The following is a 15793-nucleotide window of genomic DNA, read 5'->3' as shown; positions in this document are numbered from 1 at the left end:
CATGTCACTTAACCTAATTTCTGCAACTTGTATTAAACCAACCGAAAGTAAAATGAGTTAGACAGCCACCATAGCGTATGTGGTGCGGGACACCTACCGTGTCATCGCAGTACTGCGCTTCACTTGCCAGCCTCACAGTGACGTCAGACGGCTGCAGCCAATAGCGAGTCTTCTGGCTGGAATTCTTCCCGCTGTTGCAGCTACGAACATGAAAGTTGACATTAACAAAAAAATCATGATACTTGGGTTAAGGAGTAAAATGACTGCCACAGTTACACTTCGTTCATTAAACAGCTCCAAAACAATTACTCAGCTGTGGAAACTATTTAAGAATATTGGCAGACATCGTTAAGGACAAAATCAGCTATAATGGCATCTGTGAGGAAGAGCATTTCTGCAAAGGAACGTGTTACAGTTAGTCTCAGATTTTTGGCAACTGGTCACTTCGCCGAAGACTTAAAATTGGCCACAGCCGTTTCGACATCGTCGCTTTCTAATATAATACCTAAGACATACAAGTAATTCATGATGCATGTGGCCTAAGGTCATCAAGGAAAACAGTTAAAAGTATTAGTTATTGTATTAATATAGTGGTTATTGTATTCATTTTTTTTAACAATGCTGAAACTTACATTGAAGAAAATTCTCACAGACATCCAAATAAATTTTAGTAACATCACAGCTTAAAAACAAGTAAAAAGCGTAGAACATTATGATATTGGTCGTAAAATTTGTTAAGGGAAATTGTACCTCGACCTGGAACAGAAGTGTGAGAGCCTGCAGATGTAGAAGAAGACGTAGAAAGTGTTGATGCGTGGAACGGTGCTGGTAACAGTCTGGCGTTATACATTTTGTGGTCACGCTATCTCCGGTACCGCGCGCCGTGAAATTTGAATTCGAGCCAGACGTCATGGACGTCGAACACCCCTGGAGGTCTCTGCACCATTGCGCCGTAAGCCGTAGCCGTGTGCGCCTCCTGGTCCACATTTAGTGTGAGGACGCCACAGTGGAACACGTGGTCCCAGCGGCCAATAGCGGCGCCCCAATCATGTATTTGAGCGCCTGCCTCTCGCTCAGCCAGTCAGTCTAATCTTGCGTGCTTCTCAGGACATATCGCCTCGCCTTATACAGCGTATTTACTTTCTTGTTCTGTGTAGGAGTGGACGTGGTTGTCTAGTTAGGTTTTTCTTGTGACTGTTGTTTCGATCTTGTTGTTGTTCGTAAGGTCATTCGTTGGTCGTGTCCGTCCTCTCCCGTTTGTGTTGTCGTTCGCTGGCCGCTCTGTGGGTATCGCCGCCCTTTAAGTCACGTCAACCCCGCGACCGTACCGGTCGCAGTTAAAACACTATCCAATCTGTGTAGTCAACATTTTCGACAACGTCTGACGGCTATTGATGAATAGCAAATAAAACAAAAGTCGTAGTCCCACAAAGTTGGCACATAAATGTAATCGAGAGACAAGCAACAACGCTTATGGCCACAAAGTTTCTTCACTTATTTTCTAATTGAGTATCGTTAGCTTTCTATTTTTTATTTCTGTCCAAGAAAATCAAGGTTCTGTTGGGGGAAAATTGGTTTCCAAAACGCAATCAATTTACCACAAACTTCAGTCTTTCAATTCTTATTTATATAGGTTTTGGATCTCACTTTAAACAAGCTCTAATGCTCCTTATACATATTTCTAAGTTCTGTGTAAAATTCCTTGATCCGGAAACGGGAATACCTCATGATCATGTGGCATACTGTAGGTTACTAATAAGAATCTGCGAAAGAGTACACAACAGTCCCGTCGCATAGTGTAGATGACAGACAAAATAATCAGCGAAAGAACTTGCAACAATATGGGTGACAACGCCACGCTCCTAACGTTTTCATCTAAATGCGCTGGCGCGCAAAGGTATGGCTCGCATTTATCCGGTTACTTAACAGCACGTCTGCGTACTTACTTTAGAGTGCGTTCACACTACCATTCATGCGCGCGGATATGCGTGGCTCGTCTTAAATCTCGTAATTAGGAGTGGCCGTGTGAGGGCTTCTATTGAGCCTGCTCCGAGTGGGGAAGCTGACGGCGATGTTTCGTTCACGCCGGAAGAGAGAGCCAGTGGCGTGTTTGCGTGGTCGAACTCGCAGCGTTCTGGAGGCAGGCCCTTCAACGTGCTCTAGATTTGCCTATACAAGATATTACATTACACAAAATAATACATGACACTTAATTTCTTTGTGGGGGTTGGGAAAATCACCTACTTGCTGTATCAAAATGAGTAGAAGGACTTGTCATTAAAAAATTCATTTAATTTCCTTTGAAATGCTATATGGCTATCTGTCAGACTTCTGATGCTACTAGGTAAGTGACCAAAGACTTTTGTGGCAGCATAATTTACCCCCTTCTGAGCCAAAGTTAGATTTAACCTTGACTAATGAAGATCATCCTTTCTCCTAGTTTTGTAGCCATGTAAACTGCTGTTACTTTTGAATGCATTCGCATTGTTAATAACAGATTTCATAAGTGAATATATATATTGTGAGGCTACAGTGAAGACCTCTAGCTCTTTAAATACACGCTTTTATGCAATGAACACTCTTTTACTCAATGATGAGTTGCCCATAGGTGTTATGTCAGCACAGCAAACGGTCCAATTCAGAATAGTGGTGCCACTAGAGCATTGTGGTATCCATACGAATGACGGCCGTTTCTATTGCTTTTAGAATGTATTGTCGTCTAAAACGTAGATTAAGCCACGTCATGCTTTTCGCGCATGTTAGGTGTTAAGATGTTTGCTTCTAACCTGAGAGTCCGAGAATCTCCAGACGTAGCAGAGCCAATACGACAGTTTCGCCAGCCAATTCTATGGTAGGCTCCTTTTGAGTATCGTGAATTTGCATCTCTGACAGCACTGGCACGGTCACAGAAGGGCCAGATTGACAACAGCTGGTTGAGTGGCCGAGTTGCAGAGAGTCCAAGGCAAAGCCAGCTGAGAGCAGGTCGTCACAGCCCGTTTCTGCCAGGGAATCCATCACTCATCCGAGCTAACACCCCACCCCCCCCTTCCCTCTTACCAACCTCCTTTTCTCCATCGTTGCAAGTTGCAGCTTTACGATCATTGAAGTTAGAACAAAAGCTGCAGCAGGCGTCCTTGCCACACATGTAACTATACACATCTGATATTCGTCGGAAAATGGCGATGAAGCAGCGAGGCATCCTCCATCGTTTGTGGGCGACAGTTCGTCGAATTCGACGCGAATACTGAAAGGCAGGTTACCGGTGAACCCGCTACGATAAAGCCCCAGTGCAAAAAGCAAAGACCGTGCGCACGGTTTTGGCCAGTAAACGGATCACAGTCCTGGAACACCGGCTGTATTCGACGGATTTGAACCCAGCCGATTTGTGGTTGTTCCCTATGTTGACGATAGCAATGAAAGGACACCATTACGGTGCAATTAAAGACATAGGAGAAAGTTATAGTGCAGTACTAAATGCAGGTCCCAAAGTACTACATTGGCTGTTTCTAAATACTTTTGACACGATTTCAAGAGGAGACTATTTCGAATAAATACATTGATTTTGCGACGATAATCCATATATTTTATTTTTCACGGGCACAATCCTAACGGGAACTGGGACAATTGTGTGTACATAGGGCAATTGGCCGATGTCACAAGAGAGAGACTCGGGCGGGGGAGGGTGGAATCAAACAACAGCGACTAACATCTATCTTGGCTTGCATTATCTTATATGTAGGGCGAGTGGTAGTTTTTTGAATTTCAGACCAGTTTTTGATTTTTCAATCAATGTGTACTTACAGCAATTGGCCGATGTTAGAGAGGAGGTGAGAGGGGGGCAGGGAGAAGGTTAAATCAGCGGACACTAGCTGAGAGCCTTGTATCCTTTGAGAACACTTTAATGCCTATATCGTAACTTTTGCTACACAGATAACCAGTTTCAACCAGATCAGTGGTTATTTTCCGATCCATAACCCCAGAACTCGCAATATATCAGACATTGTATAGATTACTGAGCATTCTAGCGTATTGCAGACAAACGGCGCAGAACTCCTTGTGTATGATGATCTTACACTCTCTGAGAAAACCAATAAAACTGTAATGTAGAAAAATGTAAATTAATGCGGATGGGTTGGAAAAAACAAACCCGTAATGTCCTAATGCAGTATTAGTAGTGTGGTGCTTGAGAGAGTCACGTCCATTAAATATCTAAGTGTAATGTTGCAAAGCGATTCGAAATGGAACGAGCACGTAAGGATTGTAACAGGGAAGACGACTGCTCATTTTACTGTGGGGATTTGAAGAAAATTTGTGACACGTGTAAACTCGCTCCGAGCAGTTTTCGGAAGGCCCATTGGTATCGACCGGCCGCCGTGTCATCCTTAGCCAATAGGCTCGCTCGATGCGGAAATGGAAGGACGTGTGGTCAGCACACCGCTCTCCCGGCCATTGTCAGTTTTCGTGACTGGATTCGCTACTTCTGAAACAAGTATCTCATCAGCAGCCCTCACAAGGCCTGAATGCACCCCGCTTGCAAACAGTGCTCGGCAGACACGGACTGTCACAAATTCAAGTGCTAAAGTGGTAGCCAAGCCCGACAGCGATTAACTTTGGTGATGTGAGGGGAACCGGTGTCAAAAATGGCTCTGAGCACTACGGGACTTAACTACTGAGGTCATCAGTTCCCTAGAACTTAGAACTAGTTAAATCTAGCTAATCTAAGGACAGCACACACATCCATGCCCGAGGCAGGGTCGAACCTGCGACTGTAGCGGTCTCGCGGTTCCAGACTGTAGCGCCTAGAACCGTATAGCCACTCCGGCCGGCCGAACCGGTCTCACCACTGTGGCAAGGTCGTTAGTTCATGTGTAAAGCTGTCCTTTTATAGGTCACTAGTGCTACCGATTCTTGAGTATTGCTCGGATGTTTGATATCTGCAACAAATCCGTTTAAAGGAAGACATGGAACTAATTCGAAGGCGGGTCGCTAGAACGGTTAACAGTATGATCGAAAAATGCGCGAGTATTGTGGGATACTTCGTAAACTGAAATGGGATCCTGTGGAAAGAAGAGATCTTTCTGTTCGAGGAACAGCTGGCCGTTGTAGCCGAGCGATTCTAGGTGCTTCAGTCCGGAATCGCGCTGCTGCTACGGTCGCTGGTTCGAATCCTGCCTCCGGCATGGATATGTGTGACGTCCTTAGGTTAGTTATGTTTAAATAGTTCTATGTCTAGGGGAATGATGACCTCAGATGTTAAGTCCCATAGTACTTAGAGCCACTTGAACCATTTTTTGGTCGAGAAACACTACCTAGAAGAAAGTGTTCCTGTTTGAAGCTGAATGCAGAACAATGTTACTGTCGCCAACGTACAATTCGCGTAAGGACCACGGAGGAAAGATAAGAAAAATTGGTCCTCGGACCGAGTCTTGTTGATATTAGCTGTTCCCCCACTGAATTTGCGAGCCGGGCGGGAAAGGAACAGACAAGTAGTGGTACAAGGTACACTCCGCAACGCACCGTACAGTACATGTATGTAGATATAGAGGTAAATATCAGCATCTGCGATATTCGATAAAAAGTGTCATTCCGACGTCAGTCTCCTTGAAAATATTTTCGGAGCCTGCTTTATTTAGAACACCTCGTAGAACTGTCTTCAATCAATGAGAAGAAAAAAGAAAAGTAACGCAGTAAGATAATATGAAGATAAAATGTACCGTCACTTGGGTTAGACTAAACCATCATAGAGAGGAGGTCAGCACTTACGAACGACCGACACATCAGCTCAGCTATGGTCAAACAGTACCGAGTAGTTTTACGAGCTCCGGCCTCGGTGGTAAGTTGCAGCACTCTGACCAGTTTGCCCTGCTCAAACACGGCAACTGAAAGGCGTATGCAAATACATCCGCCATCTAGTACGGGGCCTTCCCATCACCGTCCGGCCGGGTCGTCAAGCATCCAGCCGATCATTGTATCCGCCTTGCGGTGCTCGCAAAGCCGGTTGTTTGCTGGCCAAACAGCGATCGCAGCTCCGGCCAGTGGCGTGTGTGGTCCGCAGTTTAAACAGGCCCGCCTAAGAGATTGCCTGCCCCAGGGGTCCTGCTGTTTGCCTCCTACGTGCTGCATTTACATCCAAAACGATGCGCCGAGCGCGGGCAACTCACGGCCAAGTGCGCGTCTTCGGCGGCGCGAGTGCGTTGTGTGCTGCTCTATAGCTCCGGGGGAGCCGGCAGAAAGATTGACCTGCGTCGAGTCCGCAATAGCAACTACGTCGGGGCTTTCAGTTACCAGCATCCTTACTTCCTCCTCCTTGAGCTGCTGCATATATAACTAGGCGACCCTGTGCAGAGGATAGTTGTCAAGTCTCCACTGATCTAGATAGGGTGTAATATTCAGGACAAGCTCCCAGTGACCTCAAAGGGACTAACATTCAGGGAGGGCAAAACAGAACGCGCAGGAATTATTTCAAGCGTCTTGTGATAGGCAGCCCAACATAGGCTACATAAACAGCCAGTAGTTCAGGTAGCTTTTTAAGGTGCATCAAAAATTTTCGAGGCCACTCTTATTTATCCCGCCATGTGCTAATAAAGCCCACGCAGAATACACTAGGTCGCGCGGTATTAGCCGAGCGGTCTGAGCGTTGCAGTCATGGACTGTACGGCTGATCCCGGCGGAGGTTCGAGTCCTACATTGGGCATGGGTGTGTGTGTTTGTCCTTAGGATTACTTAGGTTGAGTAGTGTGTAAACTTAGGGACTGATGACCTTAGCAGTTAAGTCCCATAAGATTTCACAGACACATACAATACACTACATAACTAATACATACATGAATGCATTGACGGCGATAGTAGCGATTGCGCAGTACGAAGTGAGGTGCGTCGGTATTCTTGATGAACGAAATTTGGCGCACTCGGACGTCATAGAGCGATTTTCTGCATACTATGAGAGGACTGGTTCACCCTGTGTATACTTTCAGTAGCAAATAGACACAAAAGAGAGGCAAAGTGACAACACGGTAATTTCACGTGATGCAGGTGTCTTTATTCAAATAAAATTTATTTATTCCATTGAAGCTGGTGATACATCAAGTAGTTTCATTTTCTTCAGAGTAAGGTAGTCTTGATTCCTAATGTATTTAACATCAATGACGCATTTCTCCCTTTATGAGTTTTTTCTTTATTGTGATTTCATTTCCCTGCCCCATATGGGCAGGGCAGGGCTGTCAGTGGCACAATCCGCCGCTCTTCAGCCGATTGACAGGACAACTAAAACACAAATAAAATGTTACACATATAAGGCGACAAAACAGGGGAACATAAAACAGAGTAAGGGGAGAAATTAGAGGTAAAAATACACTGACATGTAGACTTTTATGGGGGACAATTAAAAAAGTCACCAGAAAGTTAAAAAACACAGTTGTCGATTCTTAAAACACAAAGAAGACACTGAATGCACATGCACAGGTTAAATTCGGCCACAGTATTAAAAACACTCCAGAAGAACACACATAAAACCCACTTGGACCACACACGATGAAGAATAGAACTGCCAGGTGGGACCTGCCGAGGGAAAGGTCAGAGAGGATGGAAGAGGAGGGGCGAGCAAGGGGCAGCAGGGGAGGCGGCGTGATGAAGAGAGTAGGGGGCTCAGCGCGTACATTAAGAGGCAGGAGACACGTGAGACAGGAGATGAAGCGGGAAGACAAGGCAGGAGGGAGTGCAGAGTCACTGAAAGGGAGCACAAGAGAGGGAGGGGGAGTAGGAAGGGGAAGCCACTCAGGATAGAGGAGGGGCAGGAGAGGGGGCCCTGAGGAGGAGGCAGGAAGATGGGGTTAGAGTTGGTAGGAAGGGTAGATGTCAGGGCGAAACTCATCATCTGGGAGGGGTAGATGGTGGAAGTTGCGTTGGGAAAGGAGATGGAGGGTGCGGAGATGGCGAGAGGGTGGAACTCCGTTTATGGTCATCATCAGGTTGTCTATAAAAACAGGAAACCAATCTGTAGTAGCCTGCCTAGCTGTCAAAGATGGGGTGTCTAGGAAACTTGCTTCTTAGATCAGTAGACAATAATTCAAGCAAATCGTATTCAAGAGTTTTATTACGAAATAATAATTCTCTTCAGAACATACAATTCCTAAGTCGCTGGTCTTGAAGTGCCTGATCTTGATGATGCTCTAGAAGTGGCCGCGACCAACAGGCGCGGAACTTATGTCCTCCTTGCCTAGAGGCCGCTGCTGTCGCGTTTTCGTCAGCGTGCAATTGGGTGACGTCTTGTCACAACCCTCTCCACTCCATCGTCCGCCACTGGCATTCCGGCGCTTGACTTAACGCCCAAACACAATGAATTGGAAGCAAATAGAGGAATGGGCATGGTCCAGTCTTGTACTACCACGCAGGTAAAACGCACTAATGGTAAAAGAAATGTATGTAGAAGTGCTGGATAGGCAATGCATCCGTCATACAGCCATATAAAATGGAAAATGGAAGCAACAGTAGCAGCTCCCCCTCCCTGATGGTGCCCTCCTCCCCTCCATCTACCCCTCCTACCAGCTTTCATCCTCCCTCCCTCTTACTGTGATTGTTCCTTTGGGCACCCTCTCTCCCTCATCTCCCCTCCCTCCTCCCTTTCTCACCACTCCTCCCCCGGGCTACCCTTACCCCCGTCCCTCTACTCCTCCTCCCATCTCCTCTGCCATTGGCATCCTTGTCTCCCCTCTCCCCCCCCGTTCCACACTTCCCCTCTTGGCAGGTCCCCAGACTCGCACACGTTACGTGGACATTCGCGCGCCTGAGTTCATCGCCATCCGTGTCTCGTGTGTGCCGTCGTGTTTTGTTTTCAGTGTTCAATGTCACGCTCCATTGTTCACGTGTACTTTCGAACTCATCAGTGCTTGTGCATCGTGTCAACAGTTTGTAGTGTGGATTGTCATCGAGTGTGAACGGCTTCATGCTTTTTAGGTTACTGTGTCTACTGTTTTTTACCCGCCGATTGTTCGAACTCATGTGTCATCTATGTTATACCATTGTTCACTCTTCGGCTGAAGGGCGGCGTAATGTGCTGCTGCCAGCTTACCTGTTGTTGTACAGGTATTAAAATAACAATAAAGAAAATAAAAAGCAACAGTAGCCCGATATGATGGATGAATTACATACCCAGCTACTTTTACGAAAGATTCTACTATCTTCAGTTCGTTTGACCCTCGTAGTCGTACAAGATAAGACCCTACCCCTTTCCCTTCTTGTTCGTCATTGATTAGATTTTGGTTTTTTTAGACAATCGGATGATGCCCCAAAAGGGTGTAAAATGTCACTGATATTAAATAGTTCATCAACGAAGACCGTTTTTATTCTGATATGTGAGATTTAAAACTGTCTTGGTTGCGAAGCTGTTTGATATCATTGACGCATTTCACTCTTGAGGAATCATCATATTCATTCAGTAGTGCGTAATTGTTCCTTCCATTTAGTTGAGAGGGTAGAGCGGTCGTAACGGACTGTTAGTTATGATGCGCATCAATCATTTTACAAGTTGTTTTTGGTGTCGTTGTCACATATGGAGCTATAGCGCTCGAGCTGGTGCTTTCGAAAACGAACTTTAAGTAACTCAAAAAATGTTCAAATGTGTGTGAAATCTTATGGGACTTAACTGTTAAGGTCATCAGTCCCTAAGCTTACACACTACTTAACCTAAATTATCCTAAGGACAAACACACACACCCATGCCCGAGGGAGGACTCGAACCTCCGCCGGGACCAGCCGCACAGTCCATGACTGCAGCGCCTAAGACCGCTCGGCTAATGCCGCGCGGCTTTAAGTAACTGATGAGGCTGACAGGGTAAATGATTTCAGAAAATTTTCGTTGTGCTTTTGGAACAACAGAGTGTAATGTGTCGTAGTCCACTGTGTGTGATTCACGACTTGTGGAAACAAAGCTTTTCCCTTGCATTACTCAGTCCAACATAGCCACACGTGAAAGGCGTAAGATTCAAATTACGCCCTTTTCCTGGCGGTAATAGACCAGATTTTTCTAGGTGTCCATCGATGTTGTCGGTTATAATAACAGATTGGTAGTTGAGACACGTAGTACATCGCTATATCGAGATGATAATGAAACTACACTCCTGGAAATTGAAATAAGAACACCGTGAATTCATTGTCCCAGGAAGGGGAAACTTTATTGACACATTCCTATGGTCAGATACATCACATGATCACACTGACAGAACCACAGGCACATGGACACAGGCAACAGAGCATGCAAAATGTCGGCACTAGTACAGTGTATATCCACCTTTCGCAGCAATGCAGGCTGCTATTCTCCCATGGAGACGATCGTAGAGATGCTGGATGTAGTCCTGTGGAACGGCTTGCCATGCCATTTCCACCTGGCGCCTCAGTTGGACCAGCGTTCGTGCTGGACGTGCAGACCGCGTGAGACGACGCTTCATCCAGTCCCAAACATGCTCAATGGGGGACAGATCCGGAGATCTTGCTGGCCAGGGTAGTTGACTTACACCTTCTAGAGCACGTTGGGTGGCACGGGATACATGCGGACGTGCATTGTCCTGTTGGAACAGCAAGTTCCCTTGCCGGTCTAGGAATGGTAGATCGATGGGTTCGATGACGGTTTGGATGTACCGTGCACTATTCAGTGTCCCCTCGATGATCACCAGTGGTGTACGGCCAGTGTAGGAGATCGCTCCCCACACTATGATGCCGGGTGTTGGCCCTGTGTGCCTCGGTCGTATGCAGTCCTGATTGTGGCGCTCACCTGCACGGCGCCAAACACGCATACGACCATCATTGGCACCAAGGCAGAAGCGACTCTCATCGCTGAAGACTACACGTCTCCATTCGTCCCTCCATTCACGCCTGTCGCGACACCACTGGAGGCGGGCTGCACGATGTTGTGGCGTGAGCGGAAGACGGCCTAACGGTGTGCGGGACCGTAGCCCAGCTTCATGGAGACGGTTGCGAATGGTCCTCGCCGATACCCCAGGAGCAACAGTGTCCCTAATTTGCTGGGAAGTGGCGGTGCGGTCCCCTACGGCACTGCGTAGGATCCTACGGTCTTGGCGTGCATCCGTGCGTCGCTGCGGTCCGGTCCCAGGTCGACGGGCACGTGCACCTTCCGCCGACCACTGGCGACAACATCGATGTACTGTGGAGACCTCACGCCCCACGTGTTGAGCAATTCGGCGGTACGTCCACCCGGCCTCCCGCATGCCCACTATACGCCCTCGCTCAAAGTCCGTCAACTGCACATACGGTTCACGTCCACGCTGTCGCGGCGTGCTACCAGTGTTAAAGACTGCGATGGAGCTCCGTATGCCACGGCAAACTGGCTGACACTGACGGCGGCGGTGCACAAATGCTGCGCAGCTAGCGCCATTCGACGGCCAACACCGCGGTTCCTGGTGTGTCCGCTGTGCCGTGCGTGTGATCGTTGCTTGCACAGCCCTCTCGCAGTGTCCGGAACAAGTATGGTGGGTCTGACACACCGGTGTCAATGTGTTCTTTTTTCCATTTCCAGGAGTGTATTAACAGAATTTGATAACGGCCTGTGGAGTATACAACCTTACAGTCTGCTAATGTACGACTCACTCACGACACACGACACGACGCAAGTGAAACCCCGTGCATCACTGCAGAATTTGTAATTACTACACTCTCCTGTTGCGCTGTATATTTCGATGCCACGCTTGTCGCTACTTAAAATCTCCTACTTTAGCCAGCACGAAACAGCTAGTGACTTAATGTCCTAGAGGTTCGGTGGTGGGAGCGATGACAAGGCGTATGAAGTACCGAATCACTACTCAGTGTTTATTAACTAAGTACAACAAAATTCCCAGAGTCGAAATCACCAAAAAAGTGCTCTCATAACAGCCACAAACGTTTACTCTGGAGTTATATTAAAAACGTAGCCCATAGCTCGTTGGCCATGACCGTTTCTAAGTAACTTATAGTTATCCAAAATGCATATGGTCCTTGCCGAAAAGCCAATAAAATATTATACACAACGAAGCTTCTGCTCATGTGAAAAGTAGTTCACATTATGACCTGGACGAATATAAGCTTACAAACCCAATCCGTACAATGTTCTTGCTCCGTCAATGTACACATTCTTTCAATAAGTCACTCCCAGCTCGGAGGTAAACATATGCATCCCTGCCAGTGGACAAGCTTAAAATACTTTTCATAAAGTAACTAAAATCAGCCGCATTACATAATCTATCGCCGGCCGCGGTGGTCTAGCGGTTCTGGCGCTGCAGTCCGGAACCGCGGGACTGCTACGGTCGCAGGTTCGAATCCTGCCTCGGGCATGGATGTGTGTGATGTCCTTAGGTTAGTTAGGTTTAAGTAGTTCTAAGTTCTAGGGGACTTATGACCTACGATGTTGAGTCCCATAGTGCTCAGAGCCATTTGAACCATTTGAACATAATCTATCAAATCTTCAGAAAATCCCACACGTAATTCTGTTAACTCAATTGCTTGAAATAAGCTGTTAATATAAATACTTAACGTAATTCTTTATGAAAGTTGCTGTGTACCTCTGTAGTGCTTAGCCATTCTACAACCTTACAGGGAGGCAATGTACCACGCACTCACAACATAAATAGTGACAACTGATTCAGTGCATCACAGCTGCCAGTACGGAGCGGCGCCGCGTAGGAGCACCATTCGAAGCTCCATTTTCTAACAACAAACAAACAAATCGCGGGCCAATTAGACAAATCCAAGTTCGAGAGCTGAGAAGTAGGGACACTCCAGAAATGCAGCGCACAGTTAAGAAGTTATATGTCATGGACAAAACGAGCGAGACCCCTCGCCTTTTCGTTATGCTGATCCTCACAGCTTTAAAGCCTGCTACACAGCATACAAGACAAAGCGACGAAGTGCTACCAACATACTATGCGCAGGTGTGAAATTGAAAAACCATCCGAACTTTGTCAGACAGTTTTCAGTCACGTGTAAGACTATATTAACGCTGGTTAGTGTGTTAAACAACACGTAAATATAAGATATAAATAAAAGAAGGAAAGCTAATTAGTATGAACTGTACTAATAGAAATGAATTTCTTACACCACCAAGTGACCGTATACCGCAGGAAGTGCGATACATTTCCGCTTATTAGGTCTACCTGTACTCGAGGTAAATGGGTTTTAAGGGTTGGGTAGACAGATAACGGTCAGGAAAGTGAGTCTAGTACGGTTCCATTTTTACCCATTTAGGTGACGAAATCCTAACAACGAAAATAGCTACTTCAGTTACTGAAGATGAGGGCCGCATAAATAATTCCCCCCCCCCCCCCCCCACTCTTTATTCGATATGTTCTACATGCAGTCTATACATCAGCATATTAATCGTAGCTACGCTTTCGATCTAAATCACGTTTACAAGAAAGCAAATAAAATACATTGGCCTATATATGTGGTCATTCAGATCGCAGTATTAATGCCACTGCGTTTTAGAAGTGCGAGCATTCCCATTGCTAGCTAGCTTAAGAAACACTTTAGCTAATGAACGTTTTCTGGCTGTGGCGAGTCTAATGGAGAATTCGAAACATTGTAGAATACGTATGGAGCTATATAGCCGTTTATTTCCTGGGGTGGTGCAGAATTTTCCTACTAAATTTACTCGCTAATAACAGTATTTTGTTATTTCGACAAACATACCGAATGACTGTCACGTATGCGGTGACATAAAGGTAGAAAATTCATGTTTTTGACTCCAGAAAGCTGTATGCAACAGACACTGCAGATCATTTTGCCCTTTTCAGTGCGAAATTGCTGGCTTATTCATGTTTGGGGTAATAGTAGAGGGCTTTTAGCCTGGGTTGTCTGCTATCGTAGTGAAAGGTGTTTGTTACTGCAATGGAGATATAGTTTGCTTTCGGTTCTAATCTCGATGGAGACAAATAGAATATCAGTAAAGCAATTGTAAGAAATTCTCGTGCCGCCAATACGTTTTATTGCTACCTTTATTATGTACCGGCGCCCTGTGGATGTAAATACGAAAATCTTGTAGAATTTTATACTTGTTATTGCGTATTTTTTCCTCTTCTGTCAGTAAACGAATTGACTTAGCTGTGGCAATGGATGATTTTTAACTGAATTTCGCTATGAATCTTCATGCATTGCTAAATTTGCAAACTTTCGTGTTAGGTCACCAACGGTAATCCAGTATGACTGGTCTGAACGTTGACACAGACCGTTTTTCGGCCGAATGCGCATAATATTTTGCGAATTCGTAACCATTTGGGGTACTTTGTCTTACTAAAACAGTTATATTACCTCGATAAGCTGAAATTCATTTTTATTAGTACAGTTCATATTAATTAGCGTTTCTCCGTTCATTTATATCTTACATTTACGTGTTATGTTTAACACACTAATCAGAATTAATATAGTCTTACACATGATTGCTAACAGTCTGGCAAAGTTCAGATAGTTTTTCAGTTTCACGCCTGTGCAAAGTATGTTGGTAGCACTTCGTCACCTTGCCTGCTATGCTGTGTAGCAGACTTTAAAGCTGTGCGGATCAGCATTACGAAAAGGCGAGGGGTCTCGCTCTTTTTGTCCGCGACCGTACATCCACAAGATTATTCTGCAATTGAGAGATATATTTATTTAATCGTATGGCTAGGGTCCCCCGTCGGGCAGACCGTTCGCCAGGTGCCGGTCGTTTAATTTGACGCCACTTCGGTGACCCGCAGTCGATGAGGATGAGGACAGCACAACACCAAGTCCCTGGGAGGAGAAAATTCCCCGACCCAGCGGGGAATCGAACCCGGGCCCCGAGGATTGACAATCCGTCACGCTGACCATTTAGCTACCGGGGGCGGACATTGACAGGTAAAAGCCTTGGAGAAGGTTCATCGAAATACCTTCGAGCTACTTCTCTATGGTTCCACTCTGGAAAAGCACACGGGAAGAACGAACACATAAATCTTACCGTGCGAGCTCATATATCTCGTATTGTATTAAAATGATCATTTATCCTTATGTAGGTGGGCACCAAAAAATATTTTCATATTCTTAAGACAAAGATGGTGATTGAAATTTCTTGAAAAGATACTGCCGGAACGAAAAACGTCCTTGTTTTAATGGTAGCCATCCCAATTTTTGATTCATACCCATGGCACTCTCTCCCCTGTCTTGTTGATGGTACAAAGAGAACTTCAGTTCTTTGAACTTTTTGGTGTCGTCTATCAATCCCATCTCCAGTTCCACTCTGCCCAGCTGTACTCCAGGACAGGATGAACAGGCATAGTGTAGACAGTCTGTTTAGAAGACATGTTACATATTTAAACTGCTCTGCGTAAATCACAGTCTTTGGTTATTTTTCCCCACATTACCTGTGTGAGCGTTCCTATGAAAGTTATCCGGAATTTGCACCCGCCGAGTATTTAATTGAAATCTCACACTTTAGATTTGTAGGATATATCGTATAATTGAAATTTAGCGGATTCCTTTTAGTACTCATCTGGATAATTTCACGCATTTCATTGACATTTCAGTGTCAATTGTCACTCCATTTTGCAATCGGTTTTGATCATCTGATGAGTCTACTGCCACGTTATTAGGAGATAGCCGATGACTTTTGTCACCTCAGTGTATGCACTTGAGGCAGAAATCTGCCTTTCTGTGTTCATTTTAAAACAGAGCTCCCTACCAGCGCTGCCTTAGCCTTGTGACAAACTTCACTGACTTCGTTCCAGTTTATGGACTTCCAAACTAAAGTATTGTCCCTTCAACACGGTACTACATGAACTCTGTTAAACAATGGAGAGAGACA

Source organism: Schistocerca nitens, chromosome 5 (assembly GCF_023898315.1).
Source record: "Schistocerca nitens isolate TAMUIC-IGC-003100 chromosome 5, iqSchNite1.1, whole genome shotgun sequence".
NCBI classification, from domain to species: domain Eukaryota; kingdom Metazoa; phylum Arthropoda; class Insecta; order Orthoptera; family Acrididae; genus Schistocerca; species Schistocerca nitens.
This window is presented reverse-complemented; position numbering follows the sequence as displayed.